This window comes from Zootoca vivipara, chromosome 1 (genome assembly GCF_965207765.1).
Source record: "Zootoca vivipara chromosome 1, rZooViv2.hap1.1, whole genome shotgun sequence".
Taxonomy (NCBI): domain Eukaryota; kingdom Metazoa; phylum Chordata; class Lepidosauria; order Squamata; family Lacertidae; genus Zootoca; species Zootoca vivipara.
Genome location: NC_142582.1, coordinates 66,691,237 through 66,703,962, shown reverse-complemented (window position 1 = coordinate 66,703,962; position 12,726 = coordinate 66,691,237). Strand labels below are relative to the sequence as shown.

Here is a 12,726-nt window from a genome sequence, read left to right as displayed (position 1 = left end):
CTGTTGTTTCCGTGTGCTCTGGCTTCTGTCACGGTGTTCCATTGCACCACAAGTGGTTTAGTCATGCTGGCCACAAGACCCGGAAAGCTGTCTGTGGACAAATGCCGGCTCCCTCAGCCTGAAGCGAGATGAGCACTGCACCCCATAGATGCCTTTGACTGGACTTAACTGTCCTGGGGTCCTTTACCTTTAACTTTTACCTAGTGTTTTGATTTAAAACACTTTATGCCATTTTAAAACTTTTTGAAGTTGCTACCTATGAAATCTGTTAAGGAGAATGGAGAATGCCAGAGCTATCTTTGGCAACCCTAATTCTGAGCCATTTTCCTGGGATTCCTGGTATATTCTAAAGGTCTATATATAAAGTATTTGGTGCAGACTAGTTGCAGTTGCTGGTTGTTATTCTGGAGCTTTCAGGTTCCGGCCAGCCTAAACATTGGCACCACCCCTGACCAAGAAGTTCCGTGGTGGGCTGTGTGAATCCAGAACTACGGTAGCTCCACAGAAAAAAAAAAGAGTGGCTAGAGGGACAGGGTTGAATCCAGCTCTCTGCCCACCCACACTTGTGGGATATTTGGTTTTAATTTTATTTATATTGGCAAAAGCTTCTGCTGTGGCTTTTAATGGTGGAACTGTGTGCCAGAAAATTAAGAGAGGCGTGGGTAACTATTACATTATTGGGGTGCAGGCCTTTGGGCAGAATCTGATTAAATGTTCCTAGGTCTTTATGGCGTGCTATGGTCCATGGGGTCACGAAGAGTCGGACACGACTAAACGACTAAACAACAACAACAGGCCTTTATGGAGCTACTGTGTTTGCAACAATTTTAAGACACTGTAGTTGTCTTGTTCTGGGTTTTATTAATGTTAACTGTTATTTATTTTAAAAAATTCCTTCCAGTGGCACCTTAGAGACCAACTAAGTTTTGTCATTGGTATGAGCTTTTGTGTGCATGCACACTTCTTCAGATTGTTTGTTTGTTCACCATTTTATAATCCATCCTGGGATCTCTACCCGATGAAGTGTAGTTTAGAAATTCACATACGTACATACATACTCAATTTTTGTTTTTACATTTCCAGCTTACCTAAACTGAGCCCTCAGTACAGCTTACAAATATATTGGGTGTTGGAGTTCTGCAGATGTTTTCAAATATGACTATATTTACCAGAACAGTACCTGCAAAATCTTTGGGTTTTGTATGACATTAGAGTTCTCAGCTAAAAAGCTTTGTTCTTCCAAGTACAATTTTCTTCAGCCAGACAACAGTTTCTTTTGACTGTTAAGAACATTTCTGCCCCATTGTGTAAGGATTTGCATCCATGCACAGCTATCCACGCCGTCAGCAGTTTTGTTGTTGGGCCATTTGTAAACTGCTGACTATGTAATGCAATCACTGAGGGACATCTTTGCACGGAATTGCCTTTTATGAGGCGAGGATGAACTCTTATTATGTGCTGCAGAAGGCTGTGACCTTCTGTACAAGGCTGCTTTTTGGATTATGAAGGAGCATAAATATTCAGAGCAATCACTCCTTCTTATAGCTAACTTAGGTGGTTAACTGGCAATCAATTTGGCAGTGAAATGAGGACACCCAAACATAATGTAGTTTAAAGTTAATTCAATGCGCACTGAAATCACATGACTTCCCCTGAATAATTATGGGAACTGCAGTTCCCCATTACAGAGCTACAGTCCCCAACATGCTTAACAAACTAGAGTTCTCTGGATTATTTGGGGGGGGGAAATGTCCTTTAGATATATCTAAACTGGCTGTTGGGAGCCTCTGAGTTTACAGAATGTTGACCTGGGGTTGGGACCTAAAGAAATGTCAGGCAGACTGCAAGTCTGCTAATGAGTCTGTGACTGAGAGCACTTTTAAGATACAGAATGTTCATGTTCAGTTGAACACAAAACCAGGAAAGAAAAAAGGGGGAATGGAAGGCTAAGGAAGAGAAGGAATTCATCTATTCAAACCCCTGACAGCTTAGAGTAGGCCTATGTATTCTGAACAGGTAGGATTTGCTAGTTGCAAGAAAGATGAAATTTCAGTAAGTGTAGTTTTCATACTATTTTTAAAGGTGTAGGAGCCATGACTTCTCTTTGAGCTGGCTACCTAATCCTCCATTGTTAAGGAGTGGAAATGGTTACAATAAGGCAAGAGACCTTCAGCTTCTGAGGTTATTTTTTTGCATCTCTATATGTATGTGTTGTTGTGACCTACATAACACACTAAGCCAATATAAGTTGTACCGTATTGTCCTAAGCTCATCAGATTTTGATCCCAACATAAAATTTATTCCTAGTTCACGAAATGAGAAAGCAGAACCATTAGTACATTAAATGGTCATTAACCTATTTCCTTGCAGAGGTCATTAACTGAAGGTTTTTAGGGGAAGATAGATAAATTCTGAATCATCTCACATGACATGTTTCTGGGGCTTTTAATTTTATTTTTTTACTTATGTGAAAAATGCCACTTTGAAAAACAGTGGCCAGATCATGAAACTTTGGGATATTATTGTTAAAATAACACAGAACATGCTAACTGTGTATGAAAATGAAAAATGGGTCTGTAGGTTGACATTTTCATGGAATTACCCATTACAGCAATGAAGCTTGGATGCTGGTAGAGCATGGATAACGGTGGCTGCATCATTTATTTTTTGGGAGGGGATGCAGCCGGCACACCAAAGTTGGGAAAAGGGGCCACTTGGGCATTCAACAGCAACGGTGGATTGAGGAGCGATCCTGGCTGTGAGTGAAGCCATGGATGTTGCAACCACATCCACTACAAGCTGAATACAACCTCCAGTCAGTTCTACCCAGTACTTTTTTCTGGGGGTATGCAGGGATACACATACCCCTAAATATTCTTTGTACTATTGTCCATTTACTGTATTTATTTCCCCCGATTTTCTTGAGTCAAAGTGAGAGTATCCCTAAACATTTTTTTAGGGGGAAAAGCACTGGTTCTACCTACCTATAGTATCTGCATCTTATTTTGATTCGGCTTCAGTTCACTAGCCCTCAAATCAACTGTCCCATTATTGACTGTAAACACCTGTTTGGTGCATCTGCTGTATCACCTGGATTAAATGGGGGGGGGGGGGAATAGTTGGATGTCAATTGCATAGTGACAAACCTCCACAGCAACAATTGTTCCTATAATATCCAGAGCAATTTTATGGGTCACTCCACAATCAAGACCTCTCTCCTGGTCAGATCATTGTCCAAATTACAGGCAATGTTGCCATTCCCTCTGACTCAATTTTGCACCCATTCAACTTCATTAATTACAAATCCCGAAATTTGGGACCCATTCCTTGCGTTTACTCCTGTCTGCTTGCCCCTTCTCAAGTTGCCCTCCGCAGTTCTGCTATACATTCTGAGGTTTCCATATCTTCTGAATTTTTATTCCTCCAGCTTGATCTTTTTAGATGCCAGGTTTAACCCTCTAACACATGTGAATCAGTTCCTCTGTTATTATTCTCTAATCCTATTCTCTGCCAGGATGAAACCTTTGTGGGTGAATTAGATAGCAATGTCTCTCTTCTATTGGGAGCAATGTTAAATTACCCCTGGAAAAGGGAAAAAAATAGGGGAAATAATAATGATAGCAATAATAAACATTATTGTTACTATTACTATTCATTATTAACATAATAATGAATGTCATCATTATACATTATTACCCCCCCAATGAAGTGACAATCAGGCAGCCAGAAGGTCTAGGGCAGTATCATCTGCCATCTTTCCAGCAAATGGGGAATATGACCCACTTTCTGTTTACATTTTATAATCATCATACCCAAGTTGCTTCATTAGAGCAGCAGCCAGCTGTTTGCCAGAGATTTATTCTATAATAAACAAACATTTCCTGTATTGCTTGAGGGCGGGGAGACATGACCAGCTAAGATCCTAATTCTGCAAAGCACAAGACCATGCCTGGGTAGTTGCTGAAAAAGGATTCAGAACAGAAAAGCCGCTGTTAAGCAACAAGATGACTGCTAAAATATTTATCATGATCTTAATTCTGTTTGGTTTGTGTAATAATGCAAAAATGTGGGGAAGGAAGGCACCCTACTGAAATTTTGTTTTGAAAGGGTCTGGGCAGCTGTTTTAGGCAATGGATTTTGGACAATTCTTAGTTCCTATTAGGCTGCAACCCTATACCCATTTACCAGAGTAAGCCCTTTTGAACACACTGGGGCTTATTTCTGAGTAAACATGCATACTTATGCTATGTGTGTTGCCAGGTTCAACTCAGACACCTCCCTATAACTGTAAGTTCCCTGAAATATTTTGTTCTACATTTGGCAAGTGTTTCCCACAAGTGTTAGCATACGTATTAGTATTAACAAAGACTTTACTAAAATTCAGTTTTATGTATGTTTACTTGAGTAAGTCCCTCTGTTTCTAATGGGCCTTATGGCAAAATAAGTGTGAATAGGTCTTTACAATGAAGGAAGTTTGAAAGGAAGTCTTTTAAAGCATCTTAAGCATTAAATAGGTATAGATAGTCCCTAATAAATGGTTATCATCTGCTCTGACAGCAAATCATTTGTTTGGGGGAACAGGAGTCAGGGCTGAGCACCTCTACACTTCCTCTTTTCTCCATCAACTGCAAGAGATGATTGGTGCTGTTACAGCTGGTAACATTTAAGATGGATGAACAAGCAGTGGAGTGGACTGGGACCATGTGGGTCTGGGCTCAGTTCTTAAAACTATTGTTTATGGGCTCAGCAATATTCCTAAAACTGCTGTGGCCAATCCCACTATCTATTCATTTTGCCTGCTTCGTTGGTCTATAGAAGTTGAAACACAAGAAGTGTATACCAAGAAGTGTATACCAACCATCATGATGGCTTAAGCTAGGCATCTGACACAAAGTAGACACCCAGAACAGTATTCTGGTTGCACATTGTTTAGGATCTGATTTGTCTTTTATGCTTAGAGGGCACCCATCGACCCATATCTCCCTGGTATGTTCATAACCCTGAATGTGCAGTGGAAACGCAGATGATGGAGGTGGCCTTGCACACTTAACCCTTTATATCACCATATGGAAGCAGGGCTTCACCACTCTCCTAAGCTCAGCAGTAGTGATTCTAATGCTGACTCCTGCTGACTTGAGTGCTCACAGGAGGGCTCCTTGTGCACAGATAACACAGTGTTAAATCAATTACTTTGCTTGCCTAGATCAGGCTTCCTCAACCTCGGCCCTCCAGATGTTTTGAGACTACAATTCCCATCATCCCTGATGGTCCTGCTAGCTAGGGATCATGGGAGTTGTAGGCCCAAAACATCTCGAGGGCCGAGGTTGAGGAAGCCTGGCCTAGATCCTGCAACCCCCAAACCTTGTGAAGGTAGTTTAGTAATTAAGCCGCATGACTTGGGACAGTCTATGGTATAAAAAAACACAGGGTTTGAGTCAGAGTGGGGTGCAGGCCTAAATGAGATGTTGATGCTGTATAACTTGGAAGCCTGAGGTCTACTCTGCTGCTACATCCCTGGGGCTCCCAGCAGCTAAAAGTAGGATTGCTACTGTATTTGCCTGGTATGTTAGTCTAGATTATTCTTGTGTATGATAAGCCTGCTGCTCAATAAATTTCACTTTCTTCATTCCTTGTGTTTTGCCTTTGTTTCAGAGATCCTTAATAAAGAGCCCTTTGCCTTTGGCAAAAGAGTGTCTGAGGTATAAAATCCTACAAGTGCCTCTCCTCCTCACAGTAAAAATAAAATAAAAATTATTAAGTAACAATCAGTTTGCTGCCTTTTAACAATCACCTACCTGAGGAGACCACCTCACTCTGCCTAAGGGTAGACCAGCCTGTACTAGTCCTTGTTTTGTCTTCTGTGGAGACTTTAGAGATGTGGTCTTTGTCTAAAACAAATATCTGTTAGTGTGCATGTTCATGTGAAGTAGTTTCATCTCCCAGCCACCAGTGACTGCTTATCCAAGTAGTAAATGTTGTTCAACTTTTTAATGCTGCAGTTATTCCATAAGAAGTGCAACCAGGTCCATTGTGAGATTATAACTGTTCAATTAAACAGCCTTTAAAAGAAGGAAATGATCAGTTTACTCACAGAAATGTGCTGTATAGAAGGCCACCTAGTGATGTGTGTGTAAGTGAGCTCACATACATGTGCTCAAGCAAGCAGTCCTTGGTGTGAGAACAGTGGGGTAAGCACTCAAATGTGTGTCAGTTTTCATCTGTAAAATGTTGCAGGGTTTGTAGGATTTATGAAGTCACCAGGTTCTGATCTGGTGAAAAGTCAGGTCTAAAATGCTTGGTAAGGTATCTGTGGTGAGTGGGTGCAATGGGACAAACTTGGCACAAGATGGGAAGGAGGAAAGTCTGATGTAAGAAGGGTAGAAAATAAGCAGGAGGATGACTGCTGGTCCACATACCCCTGACGTTCTCTAGGACATGTGAGAATGGCCAAAGAAGCACTTCTCATTTTTAAAAGTGCCTAATCCTCAGAGATGCCAGAAAGTTCTTCTTTGCCTAACAGCTTTGCCCTGCCCTGGATCTCTTCATTCTTCTGAAGTCATACATAAAAAGTACACCTTTCAGGCGCTGCAAATGTGGCATCAGCAGATGAACACACAATGCCCTCACCTCCCTGAAATTAGAATTGAAAGCTGCATTCTGTTGTTGCCAATATTGTTGACATCCATCTGTCTCGAGAGACAATGGAGTGTGCCTCCAGGGGTGAAGCTAAACTGCTGCATTAGCAGCACCAATGTGACCTCCCAGGGTGCAAGCCTGGGCAGTGTGCATGGAGGTCCTGGGCTGCCCAGACAACAACACTCTGCTTCACTGATGTGGCCCAAAGGAAAGCACAGCAATACATTTGGCACCATCTTGGCTGCAGAAGTTGCTGGAAGGAAACATACAAGGCACTATCCAACCGACTTAGGGACACCACTCCAGCTTTATGTAGGGTTTGTTCCTTAGCCTTTTATTCTCTTGAAGATATCCCGCAAGGCAGTGGTGGTTTAGGATCAGAATTTTCCTTCTCCTAGATGGGTTACCTTCTCAGGTTGACAAGCCTCATCGGCCCTTCACTTCCCTCTACAGCACATGCCTTCTTGACCATTGGACCCACTATTGGCCTTGTTCACTCAATCTAGCAGAGCCTGTCTTCGCAGGCAGGGGAAGTCCTTAACTCACTGAGAATTTGAAACCCACCAGCTATCCTCACCTAGTTTACCTGGCCAGTCGAAGCCATTCTGGGGTGTGTGGCTGCTGTCACATGCCGGCAGCTTCTAGGAGATGTGAGCTGAGTGCAGGGTGGGGGCCAAAGGTGGACAAGCTACGCCAAAAGAGCATGATGCATCCCCCACCAGAGGTACTACCCTGCCCCTAACATTCCATACACCCAGTATAGCTAATATGATGTTTGATTTATTTATTAAAATTGTATCCTCCCTTCTACCCAAAGGAGCCCAGCAAGGCAAATAGGTTGCTGTGTGTTCTTGGTGTGTGTGTGTGTGTGTGTGTGTGTGTGTGTGTGTGTGTGTGTGGTATTCACAGCAGTTTTTATGATCTGCAGATGTGCCCATGGATCCAACAGAGTTGGTAGCCCTGAAGGCGGTGGATTCTCCTAAAGAGATATACCTGTATTTTTAAGCAGAGGCCGGATGACCACCTATCAGGGATGCTATTAACACAGCAGATTTCCTACATCTCCTGGCGGGTTGCAATAGATGACCTTTGAGGTTCCTCCCAACTCTTATGACCTGTTGATATGGAGCGACTTGGCCGTCAAATAACTGATCAACCAAGAGCTTGCGGGGGGCGAGAGGGAGCCCGGCTGCGTGAACCGGAACTCGCGTTGGCGCGCAAAAAAATGAAGGAGAACCCGGCGTCTCCAAACTGTAAACGGCGAGCGAGGAAACTTAAAAGCTGCCGGCGGCTCCAGCGAGGGCCCCCCTCCGCTTCCCCGTTTTCATGCATAAGAAGCGATCCACTTTTTCCTCGTGATTGGAACCAGATGCTCCTCACCAGGGAGAGCTTTTATTGCGACGGCCGCGGGGTGGGGGGGTGGGGACGGCCGCGAGTTGCTTCTCACGCTTTTTCGTTCGCCGCAGAGCTGCGCTTCGAAGGCAAGCCAGCGGTGAGCGCCACTCGTGAATCCCCCCTCCCGAGACCCCGTGAAAACCCAGTAAACGGTCTCCTGCCACGAAGCTCGGGGGCTGGAGACCCCTTCCTCCCAGTTCCAGCTTGATCCTGTGAGCCAAGAGCGGAGAATAGTCCTCCCCCCGCCCCAGGGATGAGAGTCTGAGGGGGAGAGGAAGTTGGGAAGCTCGCCGTGGACTCGGGCGATGGCCAGGGCTTCCCGCTCTGGGCCGCCCGCCGCTGCCCCCTCGGCCGTCGTGGGTTAAGGCGGGCTGCGGCAGAAGCCCTCTCGCCCCAGGGAGCCGCTTTCGTTGCCGGCCGCCGGGTTACTGGTTCCCATTAATCTCCCGCACTGGCCCTCGCTGTCTCCACTTCCTGTCTTGGCATATTTCTCTGTCTCGCCCTCCCCTCCCCCCGCGCGTTTCCAGATTCTCCTTTAGAAAAAAAAAAGCGAGGGAGGTTGAAGGGGGGGGGGGGGGAGAAAAGAGAGAGAGTTGCATCTGGCCAAGCGAAGAGATCAGAACTGGAGGCGATCTCCGGCGAGCTGTAACAGCTGGACTCGACATCTGCACTTCTTCCAGCGCAGGGCAGCAGCCCAGGTAAGGGAGAAGGAGAGAGGGCTCTGGCTGGCGGGGCGGTCGGAGAGGGTCTCTCGTTTCCTACAAACGGGAGAGCCCAGCAGGCGATTGCAGTTGCCATCTGGAAGGCTTTCGGGTTTCGGTTTTTCCAGGGGATGGGGAGGGGAGAAGCTTCTTCCGCGGCGCTCCCCTCTGCTCCTCAGGGAAACGGCTGCCTGCGTCTCTGTGGCTGAGAAAGCGTTTGAACCGGGCGACCGTCCGGCAGTTCTCTGGGAAGAACAATAGATTCACCTCAGCGCAAAGGGAAGAGGAGAGACGCCGGGCAGGCGAGTCCCCCCCCCCCCCGGAGATCCACGCTTGGGTCTTTCTTGAATGCGACACGGGGCTCGGGCTTTGCTTGTTTGCTCGTAATGTTCGGGTTGTTTCGGGGTATTTTCCAGCTCTTTGCTTGGAGGGGGTTCAGGGCAACTTCGAGATGAGGTAGGAGGGAGCGTATTCCTTCCTCCCCTTCCCATAAATCGACTTGCACTGCCCGGTTTAGGAGGATAGGTGGCGCTTGCGCACCGTGCTCACCCGTTTCGCCAGCTGTTCCTCACCGATAACACGTATGGGAAGAAAACTTTTAAAAAGGATTCTTTTGATTCCTGGGATCGTTCTATAAATGTTATTGATATCTGGACCCACCGGCTATTATTTAGTCAGATATAGGAATTAATGAGTACTGACACCCAAACGACAGCATAAAAGACAGCATTATATTGAATTTTACAAACAAATGGCAACACAGCTCCTTCCTTCCTTGGTTCCTTCCCTCCTTCCTGCTTTCCCTCCACCTCCTCCTCAGTCTAGGATGGTTAGCCACAGATAATAGTTAGAAAATGGACATTTGGATACAAGGGACATTGCCAGCCACGGTGTAACACTGACATACTGAATTTGGCTAACATGTCCTGTTTCCCATCCTTGTTTTGTTCTGGGATTTCTGCTTCGTATTTGATAGATGTGATACGGTATAATGAAAATCTGCCTCTCCATAGAGTGCTGTGTCTGGACTCTGGAGATAACTTAGTGCTTATGTACTAAGCTGAAAGTAAAGGGGCCTTCTGCTCCCAACTCCAAACCATCTGCATCAGATGGAAATGGAAAGTTCAGCAAGTCTTCCTTATTCTTACCAGAAAGTTTCAAACCCTAAATTTTAAGTTCATCACATACAGAGATGGATGGTGGGAAGCCAGCAGGGCATAGTAGTTTAAAGTGTTGAACTTGCACCTGAGAGACCAGAGTTCAAATCCCCAGCCATGAAGCTCTCTGGTGACCTTGGGGCAGTCAGTACCTAACAGGGCTATTGTGAGAAAAACATGGGGAGGCGGAAAACCATGGATGGTGCCTTGAGCTCCTTGAAGGAAAGGTGAATAATATTAGCAGAGGCCACAACTAATTCCTCTTCCTGTTCTTTAATTTATGCAGCTATAACATGAGCTGAGATGCAGTCCTCCTATGCATGCTTACTTGAAAGCAAGTTCTACTGAACGCAGTGAACTGTACTTCTGACTGGTATCTCTTGGGGAAGCAGCCTCTTGGACCTGGAAAAGTTGTGTGTGTAGAGTGGATTAGGGGTGGGTGGGTTGGGAACAATTTTTTGTTCCCGCTATAGATTTGGCAAAAGATTGCTGATGGAATTTTTATAGCAGTTCACTTGGTGGTGTGAGTGGGAAATCAGATGTCCGGCAGAGGCGAGGCAACCTGCTCCGGTAACTGGAGCTTGTCCCAGGGGGCATGGTGCCCATCCCAGGGGGTGCGTGATGTGCCCTGGGGGTGCCACCGATAGGGGGGTCGGCATTTTGCCACCCCCCTTTGGATTGGCACCTGGGGCGGACCACCCCCTGCCCCTCCTTGGAATGCCCCTGATGTCCTGATCTGAGCCTGGGCTGTAACTAAGTGCTTGTCTTGCTTAGTCAAGGGAGCAATGAGGTCACACACAAGCCAGAAGAATAACTTTAAGCTGTTACAAATCCTTTTGTATTCTATCACTGAAATGCACTTTTAGGTACAATGTTTCAGTATATCGGCTCATGTCCTGGATATAATGATGACAGTAACTATATTTGAATGAACTCAGCACATACTTAACTATACATATATATATATTCTTCATTCTGCCTACGTCATAATGATCTCCCCCATAAGAGCAACTCTTTCCTTAGTGGAAGAAAATAATAATTGTTAGGTGAAATAGTACCAGATTTTCCCTGGGATCCTAAGGCTACTTTGAGTGTTCAGGTCTTGAACTTGCCTAGTGAGGTACTTGTCTCCCCAGTGGCGGAGCTTCACGTTACGGCACCGGGAGTGGAGTGGAGAGCAGGCTGGTGTGGGGCTGGTGTGCGTCCTGGGGGTATGGCACACGTCCTGGGGAATTACGGTGGAATTTCCAAAAGAAAGCATTTGTAAAAATTAAAATTAAAATAAAAAATAATACGTTGCATTACTGAAATAAATGCACTTTTCGACGATATTCTAATTTTCCGAGTTTCACCTGTATAGGGACTAACTGTCAGGATGGAGAATTGGGGTTTGGACTATGTGAGTAGAGTTAGCTAGGCCAGGTAAGGGCAACCTGGTTTGATTCTAAACTTCTCCTGGGTTAATAACAGGAGATTTTTTATCTATTGAGCACACCCATAAAATCGGTCATGCTACCCAGCACCCGTTTTCAGTGCAGCTGTCTGTCACACTTTCTCTCAAAGCAGAGGTGGGAAATGTATGGCCATCTAGGTGCTGTTGGAGTCTAGCTCCCATCAGCCCCAGCCAACATGGGCAATGGTCAGGGATGATGGGAGTTGTGTCTTAGCAACACCCTGGAAGGCTGCAGGTTAGCTACCCCTTCCTTAAACAAATAGCCACGTAGGAAACAGCTTTATATCAAATCAAACCATTTGCCCATCTAGCTCAGTATTGTCTACATTGACTGGGAACAGCTCTCGAATGTATCGAGCAGAAGTTGTTTCCAGACTTACCTGGAGATGTCAAGGACTGAACCTAGTAGTAGAGCATGTGCTCTGCTACTGAGCTATAGCCCTCCATAGATACAGGAAAAATATTACCACTTCTTTTTCCTTGCTAGGATGAATTAACATTTTAAAAACAAGCTAAACTGGATCAAGGCCAAATATCTGCAAAATGTGGAGTGTTGTGTCAATCTGCCTACCGGTAGATGTCTCTGAGTTTTCTAGCCTGGTTGTATGAAGGAATGAATAAATCCAATAATACTAATAGCCAGCATCTGATATTTAATTCAGTTTAATTCAGAACAAAAGTGTGATAATCTATATCCTTCCCAGATTTCATAATTTTTATTTATTTCCCTATTGTTATTTAATGCTGTAGGTTTTTAACACTCGATTGGGAGCTGCCCAGAGTGGTTGGGGAAACTCAGCCAGGTGGGCGGGGTATAAACAAACAAACAAACTATTATTATTATTATTATTATTATTATTATTATTATTATTTTAACCAATGACTAATCCTCTTTTTGTTACATCTCTCCCACCCTGCCCAACATTCCACGAATAACATACCTTGTGGATGGCCTCAAATTCTTACAGCATATTTACTCATCGGTAGGGTAGCTACCGGTAGGTGCATAAGAGAACTGTGCTTCTGCACCTGTGCTAGTTGTGTAGGAGACCTGTGCAAAATTCCCTCTTCTACACAACTAGTAAAGTTGGTGGAGCCCTGTCCTCATTTGCACTTGGCCACCCTGCTAAGAAATGCATCCCATTGTAGTACAGTACAAGGGGATTACTCCCACTTAAGTGAGTTTAGGGAGTGCACTGTTAATGTCCCTCCTACTAAAGCAAATCAGCACTGTGTGTGGTTTTGTGGTGAAGCCGTTCCCACTGCAGAGCAGCTCAGCTATTAAGCAAAACAAGAGCACAGTGGCTTGAGCACAGCATCCTGCTATAATTGTGTTTCTCTGGATCAGGACCAGTAACTAAAAGTGAAGTGATGGGCATACATA

At 44.9% G+C, this 12,726-nt stretch overlaps 1 protein-coding gene across 4 annotated transcripts in view; it reads left to right on the top strand.

Annotated features, from left to right (window-relative positions):
• Positions 1-8,287: 8,287 nt before the first annotated feature.
• Positions 8,288-12,726, top strand: part of DENND2B (DENN domain containing 2B) — a 138,785-nt gene continuing 134,346 nt past the window's right edge. For 2 of the 4 annotated variants that reach the window (XM_088667078.1, XM_035119670.3), the window contains exon 1: positions 8,590-8,729. The gene's annotated coding sequence lies outside the window, so the exon portion shown is untranslated. Of the gene's footprint in view, positions 8,730-12,726 lie in introns of all 4 variants that reach the window. The other 2 variants (XM_035119635.3, XM_088667096.1) reach the window with 2 other exon arrangements.